This window comes from Hyla sarda, chromosome 8, assembly GCF_029499605.1.
Source record: "Hyla sarda isolate aHylSar1 chromosome 8, aHylSar1.hap1, whole genome shotgun sequence".
Lineage (NCBI taxonomy): Eukaryota > Metazoa > Chordata > Amphibia > Anura > Hylidae > Hyla > Hyla sarda.
The window spans coordinates 197,010,698-197,034,454 of NC_079196.1; the positions used below are offsets into that span (position 1 = coordinate 197,010,698).

At 43.3% G+C, this 23,757-nt stretch overlaps 1 protein-coding gene and 1 long non-coding RNA gene across 9 annotated transcripts in view; one reads left to right on the top strand and one right to left on the bottom strand.

The window, feature by feature from the left end:
• Window positions 1–23,757, bottom strand: part of ELFN1 (extracellular leucine rich repeat and fibronectin type III domain containing 1) — a 581,118-nt gene that overhangs the window by 168,586 nt on the left and 388,775 nt on the right. The window lies entirely within an intron of this gene.
• Window positions 18,487–23,757, top strand: part of LOC130284826 (uncharacterized) — a 53,404-nt gene continuing 48,133 nt past the window's right edge. Inside the window, exons 1-2 of the long non-coding RNA XR_008847153.1 lie at window positions 18,487–18,607; window positions 19,047–19,175. This is a non-coding gene — a long non-coding RNA (uncharacterized LOC130284826). The remainder of the gene's footprint in view (window positions 18,608–19,046; window positions 19,176–23,757) is intronic.

Consider the following 23,757-nt stretch of genomic DNA (forward strand, 5'->3'; position numbering starts at 1 on the left):
GTTCTGCATTCCATGTTATGTATCTGATTCGTTGTCCACAAAATACATAATAGAAATGAATTATATGTTGAAGACAGCATCAGAGCAAACATGTTTTTTCTGCTCGCCATGATATTACATTGGGCACAATATATGTATAGATCTAGATAGCAATCTCAGTATATTTATATGATCTGTCAGGATCCACTAGGATCTGTTAAAAAATGGATCACAATTGATCTGAAACATCAAACATAAATCCCATAAAAATACTTGTGGTGCCAGAGCAATGAGAGCCTTAGGGTCTATTTACACGGTCGGAATTTCCGCTTGAGGAATTCTGCTTGGGGAAGTCCGCCTCAAATAGAAGCCCAATAGACTTCTTTGGGATTCCAGCTTCTGAATTTCCGCATGTGGAATTTCCACACAAATTCCTCACCAATTCTGCACAAATTCCACATAAAATCCGCATAAGCCAAAATCCACCCAAGTAAGCGGAAGCGTAATTGGTGCGGAAATTCCGCCCGTGTGAATAGACCCTTTGACTAGGTTCAGACTACGGAATCTCCAGGCAGAAAATTTCCGCCAGGAGATTCCAAGTGCGGCCAGCTCCGACTGAATCAGTTGGCGCTAGGACCGCGCGGACACTGCAGTCTCCAATAGACTGCAATGTGTTCCGCGTGGATTTCCGCCTGAAGAAAGAGCAACCCCATTCTTCAGGCAGAAATTTCTAAGCGGATTTTCAAAGCGTATTTTCCGCTTCACAAATTCCGAAGTGTGAATTTGTGAACGGAAACCCATTCACTACACTAGACATTTTTTCAAGCAGAATTTCTGACGTAAATTTTACAACTGAATTTCTGTCCGAAATTCCGTAGTCTGAACCTAGCCTTAGGGTCCATTTACATGGCAGAATTTCCGCTTGTGGAATTCCACCTCAAATTAAAGCCCATAGACTTCTATGGGATTCCGCACTCCCATTCACACTCCTGAATTTCCGCTTGCCTTTAAGTCTATGGCCTTTAAGTTGAGGCAGAATTCCGCAAGCGGAAATTCTGCCATGTGACTAGACCCTTACAAAGTAAAGATCTAGTAATGATTCTATTAATGATTCACAATTTTTGGCGTATTTCTCAAATGTCTATCAGCATCGTGCTGTCAACAGAAGTAACTATTTGAAAGAAGAAAATGTCCAGCGCTGGTGGTGCACTTAAAAGCTGATTTATTTCTTATGGTGGAGTCACAATTACAGGTAAAGGAACGTCTAACGTGTTTCGCACTCGCAGGTGCTTAATCTACGATTAGTCTACGATTAAGCACCTGCGAGTGCGAAACACGTCAGACGTTATTGTGACTCCAACCTAAGAAATAAATCAGCTTTTAAGTGCACCACCAGCGCTGGACATTCTATTCTTTTGGATTGTTGCCGTGAAGCCAGGGTGGGACCGGTGAATTGCATTGGTCGTTGGTGTGTAGCATGCAGCCTTCTTTCTTTGGAAGTAACTATTTGGGCTGGATGTGCTGTAGTGATAACCCTTAGCTAAAGTATTCAAAGACTCAACCACCAGTGAGACCAAATCCTCTTAGCCTTGTTTCCAGTTTCAACATCCTTTTCTGCAGGGCTCGAGTCCTGCAGGAACGCACAGGAATGGCGTTCCTTTGCTTTTTCCAGAGGAAAAACGCCGTCCCTGTTACATTAGTCCTGCAGGACCGACCTCTGAATTATTCTTACCCTCCCTCCATCTCCTCCCCCCGCCCGGAGTGCTAGATGCTGGAGATGTAGGACCTGTGATGATGTCACCATCACATGTTGTGGGCGGAGCTTAGCTGTGGAGAAGAAGAGAGATCGTGGCTGAAGGACCTGTGTGATGCTGTGGAGGAGGCGGGGTTGAGCTGAAGGAGAGGTCACATGTCACTCCAGTAAGGTAATTACATGGAAGGAGATTTGTTACAGTGTGTCACCCCAGTAGTAAGGAGATTACATGGAAGGAGATTTGTTACAGTGTGTCACCCCAGTTGTAAGGAGATAACATGGAAGGAGATTTGTTACAGTGTGTCACCCCAGTAGTAAGGAGATTACATGAGGAGGAGGTTTGTTACAGTGTGTCACCCCAGTAGTAAGGAGATTACATGAGGAGGAGGTTTGTTACAGTGTGTCACCCCAGTAGTAAGGAGATAACATGAGGAGTGGGTTTGTTACAGTGTGTCACCCCACTAGTAAGGAGATTACATGAGGAGGAGGTTTGTTACAGTGTGTCACCCCAGTAGTAAGGAGATTACATGAGGAGGGGGTTTGTTACAGTGTGGCACCCCAGCAGTAAGGAGATTACATGAGGAGGAGGTTTGTTACAGTGTGGCACCCCAGCAGTAAGGAGATTACATGAGGAGGAGGTTTGTTACAGTGTGTCACTCCAGTAGTAAAGTAATTACATGAGGGGGAGGTTTGTTACAGTGTGTCACCCCAGTAGTAAGGAGATTACATGATGAGGAGGTTTGTTACAGTGTGTCACCCCAGTAAGGTATTTACATGGAAGGAGATTTGTTACAGTGTGTCACCCCAGTAAGGTAATTACATGGAAGGAGATTTGTTACAGTGTGTCACTCTTATACTCCATAGGCAGCTGTATGCTTGTGGCCTGTAAGTAACCTGGAACCGTGCAGGATGTCAGGTTTTAGCATGGAGATTTTCGTTTAGTTTTTTTGCACAAACTGGGGGGGGGGGGGGGGGGGAGTTGGTGTATTAGAAATCTTGGGTGAGTTCCCACACTTTTTTTTCCAGGACTTGACCCCTGCTTCTCTGTCCTCCACTCCAGAATTGGAAAAGGAGGAACAGGATACTAGACGTTTCATAATACAATCAACTATAAGTGGCCGCACCTGTATTCCTTTTCATCACAACTGACTTGACCATACGGGCAATAGGGTAGTACCCAATGTCCATATCCAGTGAAGACTCACAACTTCTTAGCAGTTAAAAATGTTAAAGAAGTATTCAGACATTTATGGCATTGCTATATGTTGTGCCCTTAGTATAAGATAGGTGGGTGTTCTGCCACTGGGTCAACCAGCTATTGGAAAATGGGGGCCCCATATCCCCATCTTGTCTACCACACTCAGCTAAAAAGGGAAGGAGATGTGGACATAAGTCAACTGTAAAAGTGCAACACATTCTCCAATGTACATTATAGAATGAATATTTGGGCAATACTGCAGTGTCCATGGCCCTATTATCATAGGGGGCTCAGAGCTCTACAGCCAGGTACAGAAATCTGTAAATTAGAATTTCAATAATAAACCTATTGTATATGCTTATAATCTGCCCATAAATAATGTTCTCCTGTGGAATAAGGTTAAACAAAAAGTTATCATTATTTCATGACAACCAACGAGTCAGGTTGTGCCAAGGAGACTAACCAGGGCTCAATTCTTACTCATGGCCGAAACCGGCTTCCAAGACGTCATATGTGTCTTCCATCCACTTTTATTGGCAACTAACTTCATCCCATTTACTCAAGGTGTACACAGCAGAGCAGTTACTCTACTCCTTCCCACATGACAGGTAAGGACATCCTGCAGAGGTGAGACAGTACCGTGGTCATGGTCTTCTAAGACTTGGCTCCACAACAACACAAACCCTTCTAAAGCTTGGGACCAATTTTCCCAATCCACAGGCACCAGCCCCCAATACACACAGTAGCAAAATCACATTAGATACATCCCCTGTACCAGTCACAATGATCACTAGTAGCCATACATAGTAGTGCCAACTCAAGCCGGGGGAAACTTTTAGAAATGTAATCAGGCCAGTGACAGTCCGCAATTGAGAAAATTATGGACAAAGGGGGTATTTATCAAAGGATTTATGGGTGTTTTTTAACGTAACTTGGCGCAATTATAGAATGAATATTTGGGCAATACTGCAGTGTCCATGGCCCTATTATCATAGGGGGCTCAGAGCTCTACAGCCAGGTACAGAAATCTGTAAATTAGAATTTCAATAATAAACCTATTGTATATGCTTAAAATCTGCCCATAAATAATGTTCTCCTGTGGAATAAGGTTAAAGAAAAAGTTATTTTTATTTCATGACAACCAACGAGTCAGGTTGTGCCAAAGAGACCGACCAGGGCTCAGTTCTTACTCATGGCAGAAACCGGCTTCCAAGACGTCATATGTAATCAGGCCAGTGACAGTCCGCAATTGAGAAAAATATGGACAAAGGGGGGTATTTATCAAAGGATTTATGTGTTTTTTTTTTACGTAACTTTGGCGCAATACTTTGGCGCAGTGTCTTTTTGCGCCAAAGTTTGGCGCATCTTCTCCACTGTCATTTTTACAACTTTCTCAAAATCACACGGTCCTGTGTGTGATTTCAACTTTAGTCAGTAATTCATCCTTTGCGCCATTTGCGCAATTTTGGCGCAAATCCGTTTTTTTTGGCGCAAATCCCCGCCAAGAAATTTTGCACATGGAAAACACACTTAGCAATGTCAGAAAATGTAAAGGCGTCAAAATACATTCAAAAAATTTTTTTGTGTGAAAGCAGCGACGCCTCCAGGGCTGCTCAATACTATCTTGCGACATAGTTGTCTCTGAGGGACCTTCACCCTCCGTGGAGCCAGGATTGGACATGGCCGCACAGGTTCAGGAAAGGTAAGCACTAAAGTAGTGGTCTCCAACCTGCGGACCTCCAGATGTTGCAAAACTACAACTCCCAGCATGCCCGGACAGCCGTTGGCTGTCCGGGCATGCTGGGAATTGTAGTTTTGCAACATCTGGAGGTCCGCAGGTTGAAGACCACTGCACTAAAGTAACAAAAAAAAAAAAAAAACTACCCAAGTTGAAAATAAAATCCATTTCACATGGTGACTATAAACCCCACAAAAGAAAATAACTCATGTCGCTTGCTGATATACTGCAGGAGGGACCCCGAAATGGCTGCACAAGGGGTAAAATACGCGTCCTCTGTGGGGGTAAGTTCTGTGTAAAAGGCGCTGTGAACAGCTGATTTCAACATTTGCGCCAAAATTACTAACAACTTGCACTAAATGATAAATTTGGTGCATGTCCACAAAAACTAAAGTGAAAAAAAAAAAGGGTAAAAAGAAACTGTCAACAGGCAAAATTGATAAATACTAGGGATCGACCGATTATCGGTATGGCCAATATAATCGGCCGATAATCACGATTTTGGGCACTATCGGTATTGGCAATTACCTTGCCGATAAGCCGATAATGCCCCGCCCCCCGCACCGCCTCCCCCGACCCGCCGCACCACACCGCGACCGTCCCCCCGACCCGCCCCCATTGCCTCCCCCATCCCCGGTTTTATAATTACCTGTTCCCGGAGCCCACGCTACTTCTTGCCCCTGCTGCGTCCTGCGTTACGCTGTGCGCAATGACGAGTGACGTGACGTGCGCGACGTGACGTCACCGTCAGTGCGCACAGTGATTGTTCAAGATGACGCCACCGGAGCCAGATGTGGAGTGGACCCCGGGAACAGGTAATTATAAAACCGGGGATGGGGGAGGCAATGGGGCGGGTGCGGTGCGGGGGGTCGGTCGCGGTGCGGCGGGTCGGGGGGGAGGGTTGTCGCCGGTGCGGTGCGATGCGGGGGCGGTCGCGTCGCGGCGGTGGGGGGAGCGGTGGCGGTGATAGGTCTTAGGGTCCCCTGACAGGTAGGGGGAGAGAAGCGGGTGGTGGCGGCAGCCTATGGCACTGCAAAAGCCACTGCAGTGCATTGATTTAAAGCGCCCGCTTTAAATCAATGATCTGCAGTGGTGTCGCGGGGGGATAAATAGACGATAACTTATACCGGAATTTCGGTATAAGTTATTGGCTATCAGCCCTAACCTTCACCGATTATTGGTATCGGCCCTAAAAAAACGATATCGGTCGATCCCTAATAAATACCCCCCAAAATGTAAGAATTTCAGTCTTGGGTCCACAACCTATTAAAGAACATGGCCACAGGTCTTCAAATGTCCCTGGAAACCATGCAAAACCCAAATGCCACTGTAGAGAGGCGGAGGTAAGTCAGCCATACCTGCACGCAACACTCCCATTATGATAGAATTTGTTAACCCAAGGTTTCCTTGATTCTAGGAGTAGGTTGGACGCCCATGATATCCAGACCATTGTTAGCCTTCCTTGAGGGCAATATTATTATTACTATTATTATTATTGGAATATCAGATCAAATGGAATACAACATAATTGCCCTCATTTACTTAGCTCTTTCCGACAATCATTTTTTGGCACACACTGTTTGCGACATGTCTGTACCGGAAAAATCCATCAAACCAACCAAAATCAAACAAAATACTAGAAAGCGGGCGCGGCAACAAGTTTGCATAAGAAACCATTATATATATAAACGTTTCCTACTGAAAAAAGAGAAATCTGTTGGGGAAAATTGCTGACCAAAAAATATATGGCCTGAAAAAACCTTCCAACACCACATTACCTGATCCCTTCTCTTCTGACTCTTTAGAACGTTTTGGGTTTGTTTTAAAATGGAAGAGATTTATCAAAACCTGTGTAGAGGAAGAGTAGTGCAGTTGTCCATAGCAACCAATCACATTGCTTCTTTCATTTATAAAAAGGCCTTAAAAAAAAGAAATGAGATTAGATTTTGTAGGGTATTCTTGAGTCGCAAGTATCGTGTGCCAGAATTTCTGACAAAAAATCCAAAAAACCCTACTAAGGGTGCATGCACACCAAGTTTTCACTCTACGGGTGCCGGATCCGGAGGGAGAAGGGGAAAACCGTGCACTCCCATACCTCAGCCGGACTGACGTCCTAATCCATTGACTTTAATGAGCCGACCAGAGTCACCGTTTTACTCCGGTCGGCTCATTTTTGACCCGTATCCGGTTTTCTGACCGGACCTCAAAACGTAGTATACGTCAGAAAACTGGATACGGGTCAAAAATGAGCCGACCGGAGTAAAACGGTGACTCCGGTCGGCTCATTAAAGTCAATGGATTAGGTCGTCGGTCCGGCTGGGGTACGGGAGTGCACGATTTTCCCTTCCCCCAGCTGGATCCTGCACCTGTAGTAAAAATGGGGTGTGCATTCCGCCTAAGGATAAGTTTCCACTTGGTTTTGTTTTCTGGCAGTTTTTGGAGATCTGCCACTGCAATTTTTTAGCCAAAGCCAGAAGTGTATTCAAAAGGAATAGGACATATAAAGGAAGGACTTATACTTCTCCTCCCTTATGGATCCACTTCTGACTTTGGCTCAAAAACTGCAGTGGCCGTATTCCAAAAACTGCCAGAAAACAACAAAAAAAAAACAAGTGGAAACTTATCCTGACTCTTCACTTTACTCAGAAAAAAAAAATTGGCGTGTCGCCATAAAAACCTATATTTTCTAAACAAACAGACTACAAATGACAATGTCCGGCTAAACAATCAGCTACTTTTACTACCGCGTGACCATACCTTTAGTAAATGAGGGCCATGGACTTTTAAACCTACTACAACCCTACACACTTTGTAAATGATAACCAACGTGTAGTAAAAGTGTATAACTGTTTTGATGTATTAAAGGGGTACTCCACTGAAAAACTTTTTTTTTTTTTTTTTTATCTACTGGTGTCAGAAAGTTAAACAGATTTGTAAATTACTTCTTTTAAAAAAATCTTAATCCTCCCAGTACTCATCAGCTCCTATAGGCTCCACAGGAAGTTCTTTTCTTTTTGAATTTCCTTTCTTTCTGACCACAGTGCTCTCTGCTGACACCTCTGTCCATCTCAGGAACTGTCCAGAGTAGGAACAAATCCCCATGGAAAATCTATCCTGCTCTGGACAGTTCCTTACATGGACAGAGGTGTCAGCGGAGAGCACCGTGGTCAGACAGAAAATAAATTTTAAAAGAAAAGAACTTCTTGTGGATAATACAGCAGCTAAAAAGTACCGGAAGCATTACGAATTTTTAACAGAAGAAATTTACAAATCTGTTTAACTTTCTGGCACTAGTTGATTTAAAAAATGTTTTTTTTATTTTTCTTCTGTGGCGTACCCCTTTAATGTTATTTATTTTCTGCCAATCCATGGTTTCTGTAAAATTTTGCAAAATGGAATTTTCTTTTATTTTTGTATTTAAAAAAAAAGTTATATGTGTGTGTGTATATATATATATATATATATATATATATATATATATATATCTCAATAAATATGTATATATATATATAGATATATATGTATATAGATATATAAATAAATATGTGTATATATATATATATATATATATATATATATATATATGTATATATTTATATGATGATATTTTATAAGATGAAACCCGTAATATGGCTGCTTCTCCGATTCTTGGCTTGGCAAGGGTTTTATAATGGAAAAAAGCGACGTTTCCCACAGTACACTGACAGGTAGGCATCTGGAACGGAGTTGGATGCCGCTCTGAGATTCCCACTTGCCAAGCAGAAGGGCACCACTGCACGGAATCTTACTTTATTGGAAAATTACCTGGGGCTGTCCCCATATTGCGCCGCTGTGAAGCCGTTCTCGCTTCTCCTTAGCGGCAATTGATGGCGTCCCTAAACTGGAAGGGCGAACAGCTGAATTATAAATTGGCATTGACTGGAAGCAGCTGAGGGGAAGCTACGGCTGCGGAAATCTCACAAAGCGCCAACTGTGCCCTGTTGTGGGAAAGCTGCAGCTCCTGGCGCCTTTCAATCATGTTGATACAACCGATAAAAACTGGATTATTTACCAGCGCAAGCCAGCATGTGAAGCGTAAACTGGCATCACCAGGATCTCAGCTGAAAGCTGGCACCGCCCGCGCCAACAAAGGGTGCGCCAGGCCAGATCCCAGCAAGGAAGAGGAATCAGAGGAATGATACATATTTTGATAATATTTACTATATATGCACGTTACTATGCAATGTCCAGAGCAGCGTTTCCCAACCAGGGTGCCTCCAGCTGTTGCCAAACTACAACTCCCAGCATGCCCGGACAGCCAAAGGCTGTCCGGGCATGCTGGGAGTTGTAGTTTGTCAAAAGCTGGAGGCACCCTGGTTGGGAAACACTGTCAGGGCATGCTGGGTGTTGTAGTTTTGCAACAGCTGGAGGCACCCTGGTGGGGAAACACCATCAAGGCATGCTGGGAGTTGTAGTTTTTCAACAGCTGGAGGCACCCTGGTTGGGAAACACTGTGTCAGGGCATGCTGGGTGTTGTAGTTTTGCAACAGCTGGAAGCACCCTGGTTGGGAAACACTGTGTCAGGGCATGCTGGGTGTTGTAATTTTGCAACAGCTGGAGGCCCCCTGGTTGGGAAACAATGTGTCAGGGCATGCTGGGTGTTGTAATTTTGCAACAGCTGGAGGCCCCCTGGTTGGGAAACAATGTGTCAGGGCATGCTGGGTGTTGTAGTTTTGCAACAGCTGGAGGCACCCTGGTTGGGAAACACTGTGTCAGGGCATGCTGGGTGTTGTAGTTTTGCAACAGCTGCAGGCACCCTGGTTGGGAAACCATGTGTCAGGGCATGCTGGGTGTTGTAGTTTTGCAACAGCTGGAGGCACCCTGGTTGGGAAACAATGCGTCAGGGCATGCTGGGTGTTGTAGTTTTGCAACAGCTGGAGGCGCCCTGGTTGGGAAACACTGTCAAGGCAAGCTGGGAGTTGTAGTTTTTCAACAGCTGGAGGCACCCTGGTTGGGAAACACTGTGTCAGGGAATGCTGGGAGTTGTAGATTTGCAACAGCTGGAGGCACCCTGGTTGGGAACTACTAGTCCTGAGATAAAATACACTATATGGATTATGTTGGGCCCAGCTTGTAATCACTCAATGTAGTCACCTTATTTTAGTATTTTTTAGTTTTTTTTATCTTTATAAAAAAAAAAAAAAAAACAACAACACACAAACACACACAGAAAGATGCCCTGTCATTTTGTTTTCCATTTATTTATTTTTTTATTTTAAATTGTAGATTTTAGTCTTATCGTGTTTTTCCCTATGTTTTTTTTTTTTTGCCAGTAGGAGAGAGATTTTTTTCTATGGGGATTTGCTTGTACTCTGGACAGTTCCAGACATGGGCAGAGGTGTCAGCAGAGAGCACTGTGGTCAGACTGAGAGGAACTACACAACTTCCTGTGGAGCATACAGCAGCTGATAAGTACTGGAAGGATTAAGATTTTTAAATAGAGGTGATTTACTAATCTGTTTAAATTTCTGGCACCAGTTGATAAAAAAAAAAAAAAAAAAAAAAAAAGAAATAAATAAAAAAAGTTTTCCATTGGAGTACCCCCTTTAAAATTGATAAAATGTACCTATCCTATTCTTGCTTCTATTTGTAGTAAATGCATCTTCAAATACTGGATTCTCTTTTCCGTTCCAAACCCTTGTTCGAAAGTCAAATCATTTTCCCTAGTGTATATTTTTTGAGAACAACTGTAATGTAAAGTAATAACCTTATTCCAGAGTAACGGTTTATGTCTGTACTCGGAAGGCATGTTTATACCTTTTTAATGTACGCTCCGCACTTTTATAAATATGTTTTTTTATATACATTTGATATTGGCTTTGATGTATTTTCTTGCACAAGGAAAAGGAAGCATAAAACACAACCTGCACCTTTCCATGGTATTGTGGAAGGAGAAAAATAGTTAATATTGCTTCTAGAGATGAGCGAACTAACAGTAAATTCGATTTGTCACGAACTTCTCAGCTCGGCGGTTGCAGACTTTTCCTGCATAAATTAATTCAGCTTTCCGGTGCTCCGGTGGGCTGGAAAAGGTGGATACAGTCCTAAGAAAGACTCTCCTAGGACTGTATCCACCTTTTCCAGCCCACGGGAGCACCTGAAAGCTGAACTCATTTATGCAGGATAAGTCATCAACTGCCGAGCCGAGAAGTCCGTGACGAATCGAATTTACTGTAAGTTCACTCATCTCTAATTGCTTCAAAAAGCTTCTAAATATTTCATTACTATAGCTCGATACATTATTCACCTTTTATGAAGACAAATATCTCCTGAACCATGAATTTGGTGAAGGTCCTGCCCACTTTTTGTTTTGATTTTGGACATATGGTAGAATTGTGAGTATTTTTGGATACAGAAGGTGAAGGTTAAAGGGATATTCCAGGCAAAAACTTTTTTATATATATCAACTGGCTCCAGAAGGTTAAACAGATTTGTAAATGACTTCTATTAAAAAATCTTAATCCTTTCAGTACTTATGAGCTTCTGAAGTTAAGGTTGTTCTTTTCTGTCTAAGTGCTCTCTGATGACACCTGTCTCGGGAAACGCCCAGTTTGGAAGCAAATCCCCATAGCAAACCTCTTCTGAACTGGGCGTTTCCCGAGACAGGTGTCATCAGAGAGCACTTAGACAGAAAAGAACAACCTTAACTTCAGAAGCTCATAAGTACTGAAAGGATTAAGATTTTTTTAATAGGAGTAATTTACAAATCTGTTTAACTTTCTGGAGCCAGTTGAGGGCAGAAAAAAAAAAATAATGCAAGCAGTAATTTTTTTCTCAGCTCAAATCCTGCTAATACACAAACACCAGACCGAATTCAGACGGACCCTATTAAAGGGGTACACCAGCGGAAAATATATATATTTTTTAAATCAACTGGCGCCAGAAAGTTAAACAGATTTGTAATTTAAGGTACAAAAAGACAAAACATAGGTGCACTCACCGCTCAGCGGAGACTGTAGCGTGTAGGGGTCCGGTTCACCGGGAGCTGGATCACAGCGACGGCGCAGGAAGTGGGGCGCTCGGAGGCTATGCCGGCAGTTTCGCACGTAAGTGCGTGCTTCGTCCGGCAGCCGGACGAAGCACGCACTTACGTGCGAAACTGCCGGCGTGTGAGTGCACCTATGTTTTGTCTTTTCGTTCCTTGTTGATACTCCATACTTGTGTACATATCAGCTGCTTTATACTACAGAGGAAGTTCTTTTCTTTTTACATTTCTTTTCAGTCTGACCACAGTGCTCTCTGCTGACACCTCTGTCCATGTCAGGAACTGTTCAGAGCAGGATATGTTTGCTACAGGGATTTTCTCCTGCTCTGGACAGTTCCTGACATGGACAGAGGTGTCAGCAGAGAGCACTGTGGCTGTGACAAAAAAGAGCATACAGCAGCTGATAAGTACTGGAAGGATTAAGATTTTTAATTAGAAGTCATTTACAAATCTGTTTAACTTGATCGCTTCAGTTGATTTAAAAAAAAAAAAAAGTGTTTTCCACTGGAGTACCCCTTTAAAGTCAATGGGATCCGTTGGGACCAGTTGGTGTCCTTTGTGCAATGGACTTCTGGCTCAGGTTTTTGTGTCACCAACAAAGTCTGTGACGAAGCTCTGACGCAGATGTGATCCTACCCTAACCTGCAAAATATTAGGGATACTGCAGGCTTTGGATGAACATGGGCATTCTTGACTGAGTCCTGCAATTTGTCATTGAAATGTTAGTAAGAATGTTCATGTCCCCCTTCCTAAAATTTGCAGCAAGATTTCTAAAAAGAGGTAAAACTTTGGTTATCTTGTATCCTGTACAGACTGGGAGGTCACTGGAGAAGAAGCTGGGAAGTGCTGATGCTACAGAGCATGTCCATTGTTGCTGCATTCAGAAGTGGGACCGCTATTGCTTGTGTGTGATTGGCAAAGAAAATAAGACTGTGGGTATTATTTAAAGGGGTACTCCGGCGCTTAGACATCTTATCCCCCATCCAAAGGACCCCCGCGATCTTGCACGCCGCACCCTGTTAAAACCAGTCCCCGAAGCGTGTTCGCTTCGGGTCTGATTACTGTCTATCACGGGTCGGAGCGTTGTGACGTCAAGGCTCCGCCCCGTGTGATCACACGCTCCGCCCCCTCAATGCAAGCCTATGGGAGGGGGCGTGACAACTGTCACGCCCCCTAGTAGTAATATAAAGGTAAGACCACTGTTATTTTATAACATAGGAACATAGAATGTGTCAGCAGCCGAGAATCATTTAGCCCATCTAGTCTGTCCAATATTCTGAATACTATAAATAGTCTCTGGTCCTCTCTTATATGAAGGATAACCTTATATCTATCCCATACTTAAACTCCTTCAGTGTATTTGCAGCCACATTTCTGCAGGAAGGCTATTCCATGCATCCACTACTCTCTCAGTAAAGTAAGAATTCCTATATGACTGCAGAAACCTTTCCCCTCTAATATGATACTATGTCCTCTCGTGGTAGGTAACATTGGCCCAAGATAAGTGAAGCCCTAGGCTATCCAAGACCTCGACCCTGCCTACTTGGCATTCAATCTGCCCTTAATGACGGACCTACAACTTGGCAACAGTCCCTGTTCTTAGTAGAGTCCAGGGTGTAACAATGTAAAAACAACACAAACACAGTACAGAAGTCAGGAAGCAGGTCAGGACATAATGGGTTAAACAAACTGGACTAGGGAGCAACAGCAAAACACAAGGAATGTCAAAACCAAGATATCAAGGTGCATAATGCAAAATAAATGCAGAGTACACAGTAACACAGTGAATACAAAACCAGTGCAAAGAATAATGTCTATCATAGTCAATGAAAAGGTGACAGAATGGACGCCTAAAGCTGGATACCATTGGATCAGTTTTGCCGTAAAAAAAAAACAAAAAACCTGAAAAATTGTCCCCCCCTATCCCCCCCCCCCCCGCCCCCCACACACATATACAGTCATGGCCGTACATGTTGGCGCCCCGGAAATTTTCTCACAGAAAAGGATTGCAGTAACACATGTTTTGCTATACACACGTTTATTCCCTTTGTGTGTATTGGAACTAAACCAAAAAAAGGGAGGAGAATTTTTAGGAACTGTCCAGAGTAGGAGCAAATCCCCATAGAAAATCTATTCTGCTCTGGACAGTTCCTGACATGGACAGAGGTGTCAGCAGAGAGCACTGTGGTCAGACAAAAAGGAAAATAACTTCACGTGGATCATACAGCATCTGATAAGTACTGAAAGGATTAAGATTTTTTAATAGAAGTAATTTACTAATCTGTTTAACTTTCTGGCATCAGTTGATTAAAATAAAATGTTTTCCAGTGGAGTACCCCTTTAACAGGTTATGCAATATAAGCTATATTTTAGTCGGTCGGTTTTGTTTCTTATTGTTTGGGTAGGCCCCTCTGTTAATAGTTGCAGAGCGCAATGGACATACCTCCCGGCGAGCACTGCTGCTGTTTTAAAGAGACAGTGGCTGCCAGCCCCGGAGGTAAGTGCTGTGTAGCAGCATTGCTGCCATGTGTGATCTGTGACTGGTTGACTGCCTGTACAGAGTACAGTCAGTCAATCAGTCAGTGTACAATGTGTCAGCCCCAGCAGTCAGTGAGTGGCAATCACTCACTGACATTGAAAAAAAAATAAAAAAAATTCCAGAACCGGACGGGCCTCCTGGGGGTCCGGGCCCCTTACAGGGGTATCGGTTGTACCCCCCTGATGGCGGCCCTGGCTATAGGTCTTAGAATGTCAGATTTAAAAACTATTTCTACATTGTACATGTTGACAAAACATTAACCTTTCTAATATACTTCATAAGAAAATGTTATCTCCTTCTTATACAAATCGGGTCATATAAAAAAAAAAGACCCCTAGGGGTCCCCATACCACCCAAAACATAAACCTGTCCGGCTGCAGAATCATCTTTGTCCCAGCTAAAGCACAAGCACAGACAAAGTCCAGTAAGTGAGGGTGGGGCTAGCATTCTGCTGTGCTCACTCTTGTCCTATCAGACTGCAGGATGAAAACAGAGAGGAAGGGGTTACAGAGCAGCCTGCAATGATTGGAAGAAGAGACCCAGCACAGCAGACTCAGGGAGGAAGATGAGTCATGCAGAGTGAGGACACACCCCCTCCAAAGCCCAGGATGACAAACCAAGTGAGCAAAAGAAAGAAGATATTTGTGAGGGAAATATAGGTGCTAGACGCATAAAAAATGATATGTACATGATCAGGATTAGGCACTGAGCTTTTTTGTAGGATATGACAGGTACTCTTTAAGGCTGCATATAGATTACTTATATGGAAAGTAGCAACTAAAAGTAACCCCCTTTCCAAATACTCCCTAACAATAAGAACAAAAATTGCACACATTATAATACTATGGAAGTCTAAGACATCATCAATTAGATATAAAAGGCTTTTGGGCAGTGCAGGGTACATAGCCAGAGCGGTGCAAAACAAAAGTAAATTATTCGCCACGATTCCCATAGCTATTAGAGGCAGAAGAGGAGAGAAATGCGATGTAATAATGAATATATTTTTGCAGCCTTGTCATGCCTCTCACCCACTGGCGGGGAGCCACAGCCATATATCAAAAAGCAATGAAAAGTTTGACTCCTGCAGAAGAAAGTGCCGAGGGGGCATTAATACGTGGAGAGACATTTGGATCCGCTCCAGGTGCATTGGCTATGGGAGTGTTTTTTTTTTTTTTTTTAAAGTGTGCCTCCAGCTGTTGCAAAACTACAACCCCCAGCAGGCCCGGACAGCCGTTGGCTGTCCGGGCATGCTGGGAGTTGTAGTTTTGCAACAGCTGGAAACACTCTTGACAATGGAGATTGAGTCTGTGCCCTGCCATACGGAACGCAATTTTACAGTCAGGGGCAGTTTTGCTTGTAGGCAAAATAGGCAGCCGCCTAGAGCGCCATCGTAATGGGGGCACACCTTTGCCTGCTGCAAGAAAGTCAGTAGTCAGCCAGTATCCAAAGCACCCACTGACCAACCCCCCCCCCCCCCCCGGTACCATAATAATCTGCATTCTTCAGCCTGCTGGAGGAGCACAGTGCCACCTCCATGTCCTGACATCGCGCGCGCATCCATACATCTGCCCCATGAGGATTAGGTTTGCTACTGTGTGTCACCCCAGTAGTCAAGTGGGACATATAAAAGGGCAGAGCCAATGGGCGGGGTCAAGGGGCATCAAAATTAGGTTTCGCCTAGGGTGGCAAAAATGCTTGCAACAGCCCTGTGTAGAGCCGCATTCTAAAGGCCTACATTGAGAAATACAAAACAAAAACCTCCAAGGAACGTTGAGTTAAGGCGCTGAAGGACAAGACAGGGTAGAAGCAGTAAAACATTTATCCCAGTATGCAACGTGTTTCGCGCATGTGCGCTTCATCAGGCATATGGAAAAGGGAACAGGAAGTACTTTTATACATACCAAACACAGAAGATTAACCTCTCATTGTCAGAACAATCATCCAATGGGGGAGTAACAGGAAGTGGCAAAATTTAACCCTACACGGTCCTAAAATTTAACCCTACACTGTCCTAGATCATTTTTTGTAATTTTTTTGTGTTTTTATATTGTATCTTATTGATATTGGTTTTTTTATATATATATTTACATGTGTTTTTATTCATCGTATGCACTTTATGGACAGTGCAATATCTGAGGTTTACAGCCAGTGCACATTCGCACCTTAGTATATGGTGCGCTTTTTTTGCTGTTGTGGGTTTGACCACTGGTTCACCTAGGACAGTGTAGGGTTAAATTTTGCCACTTCCTGTCACTCCCCCATTGGATGATTGTTCTGACAATGAGGGTTTAATCTTCTGTGTTTGGTATGTAGAAAAGTACTTCCTGTTCCCTTGTCCATATGACTGATGAAGCGCACATGCACGAAACGCGTTGCATACTGTGAATAAATGTTTTACTGCTTCTACCCTGTCTGGTCCTTCAGCACCTTGGAGGTTTTTGTTTTGCATTGCTACACTGGTGGAACGGCAGCAGCGGACCACTGTCACGTACTCTCACCCAAGTTGTGCTGGCCCATGCACAACTTGTTTTGGTAAGCGCTATTTTCTATGGTAAGCGCTATTGATTTGGCGATATTACACCATGGAGAGCTCCTTCTTTGTCTCTTTCTATATTGAGAAATATCATAGGAAAAAACATGGCTTCCAGGATCCCTGGGCCCTCTCATCAGACATGTATGATTCTCGTATTAGGGGAAAGAATACAGAGCTCTCTGTGATATAATACGAAGCTTACGCAACCCCCATAACAATAAATAGCCAGGCTTCTTATTACGGTCACATGACTCGCGAAAGGAGCTTTGAGAAATAGACCCCTAGGAGTTTTTCAATCAGGAGCGCAGTGGATTGCAGCCTGACAGACAGAACAGATTTGAAAGAATGATCCACGAAAAAAAAATAAAAAAATAAAAAAAAATCCCGAGCTGTGTTATAATAACTATTATATGGAGCAATGAGACAGATGTCTGGTGCGACCTGACCGAAATGCAGAATTCACCTTCTAAAATGCCATCTGCGCCTCCATCATCTATCAGGAGGGGGATCGATGGGGGTATTGTCAGCCGGTCTTCATAGACACAGATTTATCTCCCAGCGTCATTGTATTTACAGCAGCAGCGGGTGACACCGAGATGTGACATTCATTGTGACAGGTGCCCCTGTTATTAGAAGGATGACCACGCCGGTCTGGGTATCCAGCACAGTCCTCTGCTATGATTATCATACTGTAAGGATTCGGATTATAGGAGGGATAGATAGATATGAGATAGATAGATAGATATGAGATAGATAGATATGAGATAGATAGATAGATAGATATGAGATAGATAGATATATAGATAGATATGAGATAGATAGATATGAGATAGATAGATATGAGATAGATAGATAGATAGATATGAGATAGATATTTAGATAGATATGAGATAGATAGATATGATATATATATATATATATATATACATTAAATAGATAGATAAATATGAGATATATATGAGATAGATAGATATGAGATAGATAGATATGAGATAGATATGAGATGATAGATAGATAGATAGGAGATAGATAGATAGATAGATATGAGATAGATAGATAGATATATAGATATGAGAGAGATAGATAGATATGAGATAGATAGATAGATATGAGATAGATAATAGTATAACAGGTTGATGATCCATAACATTCAGCTTTTCATCTTTGTCAGTGGGGTTTTGATCATTGGGACCTCAATGGTCCAAAAAACCTCATCACAAATCCTATCATATACTGTATTATAGTCTGATCCTCCTGTGCTCGTCCCTTGGCCCACAATGGTGGGTTTGGATTGGGGGGTAGGTTTACTTTCTGCTTACATACGTTCTATACAGGTAGTAAAGTGATATTTACAGATCATAGTGATAGCCTGGCGATTGCCATTGATGACTGAACTACATTAGATGTCATATGGTGCCCGAGGCCTCATCTCTTTAGCTCTAATAAGTGGCCCCAAACTTTCGTGCCTCATATGGAACAATAGGACCGTTCGGGCCCCTCAGCTTCTAGGGATTGTCTGCCTCTTATAGATACAATACTTGCCCTGTTCTGTCTGTTCTGTTAATAAAGTACTATGAGGGAGATTTCTCAAAACCTGTCCAGAGGAAAAGTTGCCCAGTTGCCCATAGCAACCAATCAGCTCGCTTCTTTCATTTTTAACAAGGCCTCTGCAAAATGAAAGAAGCGATCTGATTGGTTGCTATGGGCAACTGGCCAACTTTTCCTTTGCAGAGGTTCTGATTAATCTCCCCCCCTATATATATATATATATATATATATATATATATATATATACCTCTGCACCACCTGCAGCTATGCCGCCCACTGGTCCTTTATTATTGAGGTACTGTGTACATATTCCTAGAGAACCCCTTTATGTGGAAATTTTGGAAACTGATAGGACTGAAATCTGCGAAGCCACAATACAGAAAGTCCTGCAACAGTGTTTTATTGGCTTTCGGCAGAAACTGGGTCATGATTTAAAGGAAGGCTGTGGATAGCCGGCTAAAGAAACAAGGCTTATATAATCCAACATGTATTAGTTCAGTGCAGATAAAGTGGTATGGACAGATCTAATTTGTGGCTCAGGAATGATGTAAGCTAGTTACGGCTAAGCCTGTTCGTCATGTGACGCGGCTGGAGACAAACAGTCACGACTATTTGCTTTCCCTCTCCCTTACGCGTCCATCCTCTTTAAGCCGCATTTTCCTTGCTTAATGTTAATGTTTAATGCTTTAAGGTTACGATCCCGCATCTGACATAAATTGTAATTAAATTAAAAGGCAAATGAGAAGCCGCAGACAGATGAAGATGATGGGCCTCCGGCGCGAGGGAGCCGAGGGGAAGACGACGAGGAAGAGCAAATTGGAGGCAATAGGCGAGGATTGAGACGTATGGGGTGCTGCGGCCCAGTAAGGCTTTTTAATAACTACTAGTACAAATAAGGCTGTAAACCATGGCAGACAATGAGCTCCTCGGAGAGCCACTCTTCTGGATTGATCAAAGCGAAATTCTCATATTGGTTATGGCACATTAGATTATCGTCTCCTCGGCGGTGACAGCTCTTAATACAGAGTTGCATTAACTGTATTGCTCCTTTATAAACTGGTTGTTCTAATGGAAGTCTTTGCTATGATGGCTCCACAGAAGTTAGACACCCATAGGCAACAGATATTCGATAAAAGTATTGGACGGGGGGCATCAAATCTTCTGATGGCTCCTTATATAAAGAGCACATTCCCGTTCATGTTTAGTGAAGACACCGTTAGGCTTACATGTCAAATAACTTCCTGTAACTTTAGCCGCCGTTGCACATTTTAGGGGTATCCTCTGGGGGGCAGCCCCATCCTCTCTATCAATAATGGTGAGTTTTAGAGGTCAGTGTATGGCTAGCTTAAATAAACTTTCAGAAATGCATTGGGATAGCCCAACATTTTAACATGCTTTTTACTGAAAACAGTGCCATGACTGCCAATAAGTTCCATCTTAGGTATTGCAGCTCAGCTCTACACAACAGCAGTAATATCGTACTCAAACTGTGGACAGCTGTGGTGTTGCTTTTCTAATCCTGGACAACCTCTTTAATGGGGTACTCCACCGAAAAAAACATCTATCCCCAGCATCGGGACCCCCCCCCGTGATCTCCGGCCCAGCAGCAGTGGCGTCCAGAACACAGAAGATTGGAGCTTCCATGTTCGTGACGCCACGCTCCATTCATTCATGTCTATGGGAGGAGGCGTGGCGGCTACTGCATAGCCGCCATGCCTCCTCCCATAAGCAGGAATGGAGGGGGCATGGTGGCTGTAGTCACTCTGTGTACGGATGACTAGGGTGCCATGTTGCACCGCTAGGGACCTTATCCTCTATCCTTTGGCTTTTTTTGAGGGGGCGGAGTACCCCTTTAACAGTGATGGTCTATCCTTAGAATAGGCAATCTATATTTGACCCCATTACTGTGGTACCCAACCGCCATCCAGATATAGATGTCTCCTTCAGGTACTGAAGTTTAATCCCAATTATTTTAATAGACTAGGTTACATCCATATGGAAACTGATGTATCAGGTATTGCTGACTAGTTGGGATCTTAGGGCATGTACCCCATTAATGGCCTATTATAAAGCCGACTTCAACTAATGTCAAGAATCAGATTTTCATCGTTTCAGTTTGTATGAAATGCATATTACAATCTGTCAGTGTTTACATATACATCAGAGGCACCATTTGGCACCTCCATCTTCATGTAAAAAATATTGGACAAAATGCAGCTGCATAGATTTGTCTGGTAAAATGGCAGGTACCATAATGGGAACCCGACTGGCCCCATTATAGTAATTGAGGTCCATTGGGCATGGTCGGAGTCCAGCATGCGACGGATCAGGCATTGCTATGATGGTTTTTTGTTCTAGTCATATGATGAAGCAGAACAATGAAAGTGACCAATACAGATTTGAATATACAAGTGAACAACATGGCACTTCAAGTATTTGGGGGGGCTCTCATTTTGTTTGCACGTTAAAAGATCTGATAATAGATAATAGATAACAGCGGAGTAGGGATGTCTAGCAAATCCAAAACTGGTTAAAGTAGTTACCTACCGCTCGCCCTCTCTCTCTATCTCTGTGTGTGTGTGTGTTTGTGTGTATATATATATATATATATATATATATATATATATATATTAGGGCTGGGCGGTATGATCAAATGTGTGTATCATGGTATTTTTGTAACTTTTGGCGGTTCCACGGTATATAACAGTATTTACTCCTCCTCCCCCCCCTCCAAATTAATTATCAGTCCAGCGCTGCCCCCATCGGAGTAAATACCATGTCACCCGCAAGCGCTGCCCTCCTCGTCCTGTTTATTGCGGCCGCTGGCGCTGACACTCTATAGCTGTATCCCTATGCCCGGGCTGCAAAAGGTAAACAAAATAAACTAACGCATGTACCGTCATCGGCCTTACGCTCGGGACGGGAACGTCGGACAGCCGCCAGCCTATCACCGGCCGCAGCGATGTTCCGCCTCGGGCGGTGATAGGCTGAGCCCACTGTCATGTAAGGAACTCTGGCTGGCTTCTTACATGACAGTGGGCTCAACCTATCACCGGCCAAGGCGGAACATCGCTGCGGCTGGTGATAGGCTGACGGCTGTCCGACGTTCCCGTCTCCAAGAAGCAGGTGAGGCCGGTACCGGACCAACGGGAGGTGAGTTAAAGTTTATTTTGTTTATTTTTTGCAGCCTGGGCATAGGGATACCGCACAGTATAGAGCAGTGGTCTTCAACCTTCGGACCTCCAGATGTTGCAAAACTACAACTCCCGGCATGCTGAGAGTTGTAGTTTTGCCACATCTGGAGGTCCGCAGGTTGAAGAGCACTGGTATAGAGTGTCCGCGCCGACGGCCGCAACAAACCGGAGGAAGAGGAGGGCAGCGCTTGCAGGTGACATGTGAGTATTTACCCCGATGGGGACAGCGCTGGGTTGATAATTAATTGGGGGGGGCAGAACAGCGCTAGCAGGTCACATATGATTAGTTCCTTGATGTGGGGACAGCTCGGCGCTGGGCTGATTCATTCATTTCCGAGGGGGAGGGGCCAAACCGGTAATGCGTTACGGGTTAAAATTCATATCGTGTAGCACAAAAATTTCGGGATTCGGTATGAACTGGTATACCGCCCAGCCCTAATATATATATATATATATAGGTGCCATTTAGTTAAAATTGTCTGGAGAAGGTAATAACACTGAACAGATGTTCCTCTGTACTAATACATCATGAACTGTAGGCTAAAGCCTAATTCCCTATAATCTCATTGACCACCAGTTTTGTTGAAGCGACTTGTGTTTTTGTTATTTAACACTAAGATCATGTAGATAAAATCTGTTCTCGTCTATATCCATGGCTGCTCACTCTCCTCCGCTTCTTTTTTTTTAAGTAGCCTTCGGATGTACATACTAAAGCTTCTACTTCAGTAGAGTCCTGCAATAGTATATGTAGGGCAGACCCCTATTAAAAAGGGCCTGAGGCCAGCATAACCAAATTGAGAGTTTACTGTCATTAAATATCTTAGGGAGCCCTGATCATACACCTTTTTACAGTTTCTTGATATACTGTTTCCTTCCTGAGATATGAGGATTTATAGTTTGTCTGACTATTTAGGGAATAAGTGAGATGGACGTGAAATTTTAATAATGGGTGATAGGCGGGATTATACAGCCAGGGGGTTATAGGCATACACAATTCTCTATATCAAATATTCACACTCCCCTGATTGTATAATCCCGCCCATCACTTGTCACTCCTATTATTAGAATTAAGTTCACGCCCAATTGACTGATTCCCTGAATTGTCATTCAAACTATAAACCCTCATACCTCAGGAACAGGAGGACGTTTCAGGAAACTGTAAAAAGATGTGTGATTAGGGCACCCTATGCTATTTAATGGGGTTGGCCCAGGTCCCTTTTAAAATGATCTCAGAGTCCCTAAAGGGGAAGGGGCATTTGTAAATTAATTTGCCAACAGCTCTTTTTGCATTTCTTTGCATAACCCATTGGATTCTTTGTCAGAAGACTGATTCCTGTGGCACTTTGCTGCAATCAGTAATTGGATAAATATCTTCTACTACATAAGGAGATGTGTGGCTGAAAGCTGATGGTTATTTGATGGGTCAAAATGACCCATTCAGCCATCATATGTGCGATTTGCTTGCCTGTGTAATAGGGCTCTGAGAATCTGATCTTTTGAAGCCTTATTAAAATGAAGGGGATGTAGTGGTCAGGTAGTGCTGTGTTCCCCTAAATGATTTCCCCCCTGCTGTAATGACTCGACCTGGTTTTGCTCAAAGGAGGTAACTTTTCTGGTGCTTGGCTAAAGCACCATGTATAGCTGTGGCAACGCCCGGCCCTATCAGAGGACTTGGTCTTTAAGCTTATCACATCCGCTCTCTTCATCTACACCCTTCACACATGCATATAAATCTCCAGCCGGTTTCCCATTCATTGCTCGAGTTTGTCTCTATCAGGACTTGCTCTTGTCTCGCTCCTGCTTTGCTATACCGTGCATATTTGACCCTTGGCTATTGTCTAACCTGTTGACTCAGTTTTTTCGTTTGTTTGTGGTTTTTAGCCTGCTAACCCTTTGTATGCTGACCTGTTTCCTCAACCTTTGTTTAGTTCTGTTATGTTTGTAAGAATAAACTTGTGACGCCCCTTCACCTTACATAGCACAGGGACCTCCGTCCAGTTGTAGATCCGCTGTCTTGGGAAGATATGCAAGTAGGCATGAAAGAATAATTGTACGACCATGTCCAAAGATTGTATATTAGGCAAGTCCATTTTATGTCTGCAGTAAATAGCTTTTTAATGCTATTACAGATTCCAGTAGGTCGAGTCACAAAAGTCAGCTTAGCTCTCCTATTGTTTTTTCCCGTATCCCTCCAGTTCAAGTGCGCATTTTCCACATTAAAGCCTTAAGTAAAAGTCGTGCTTCATGCCGT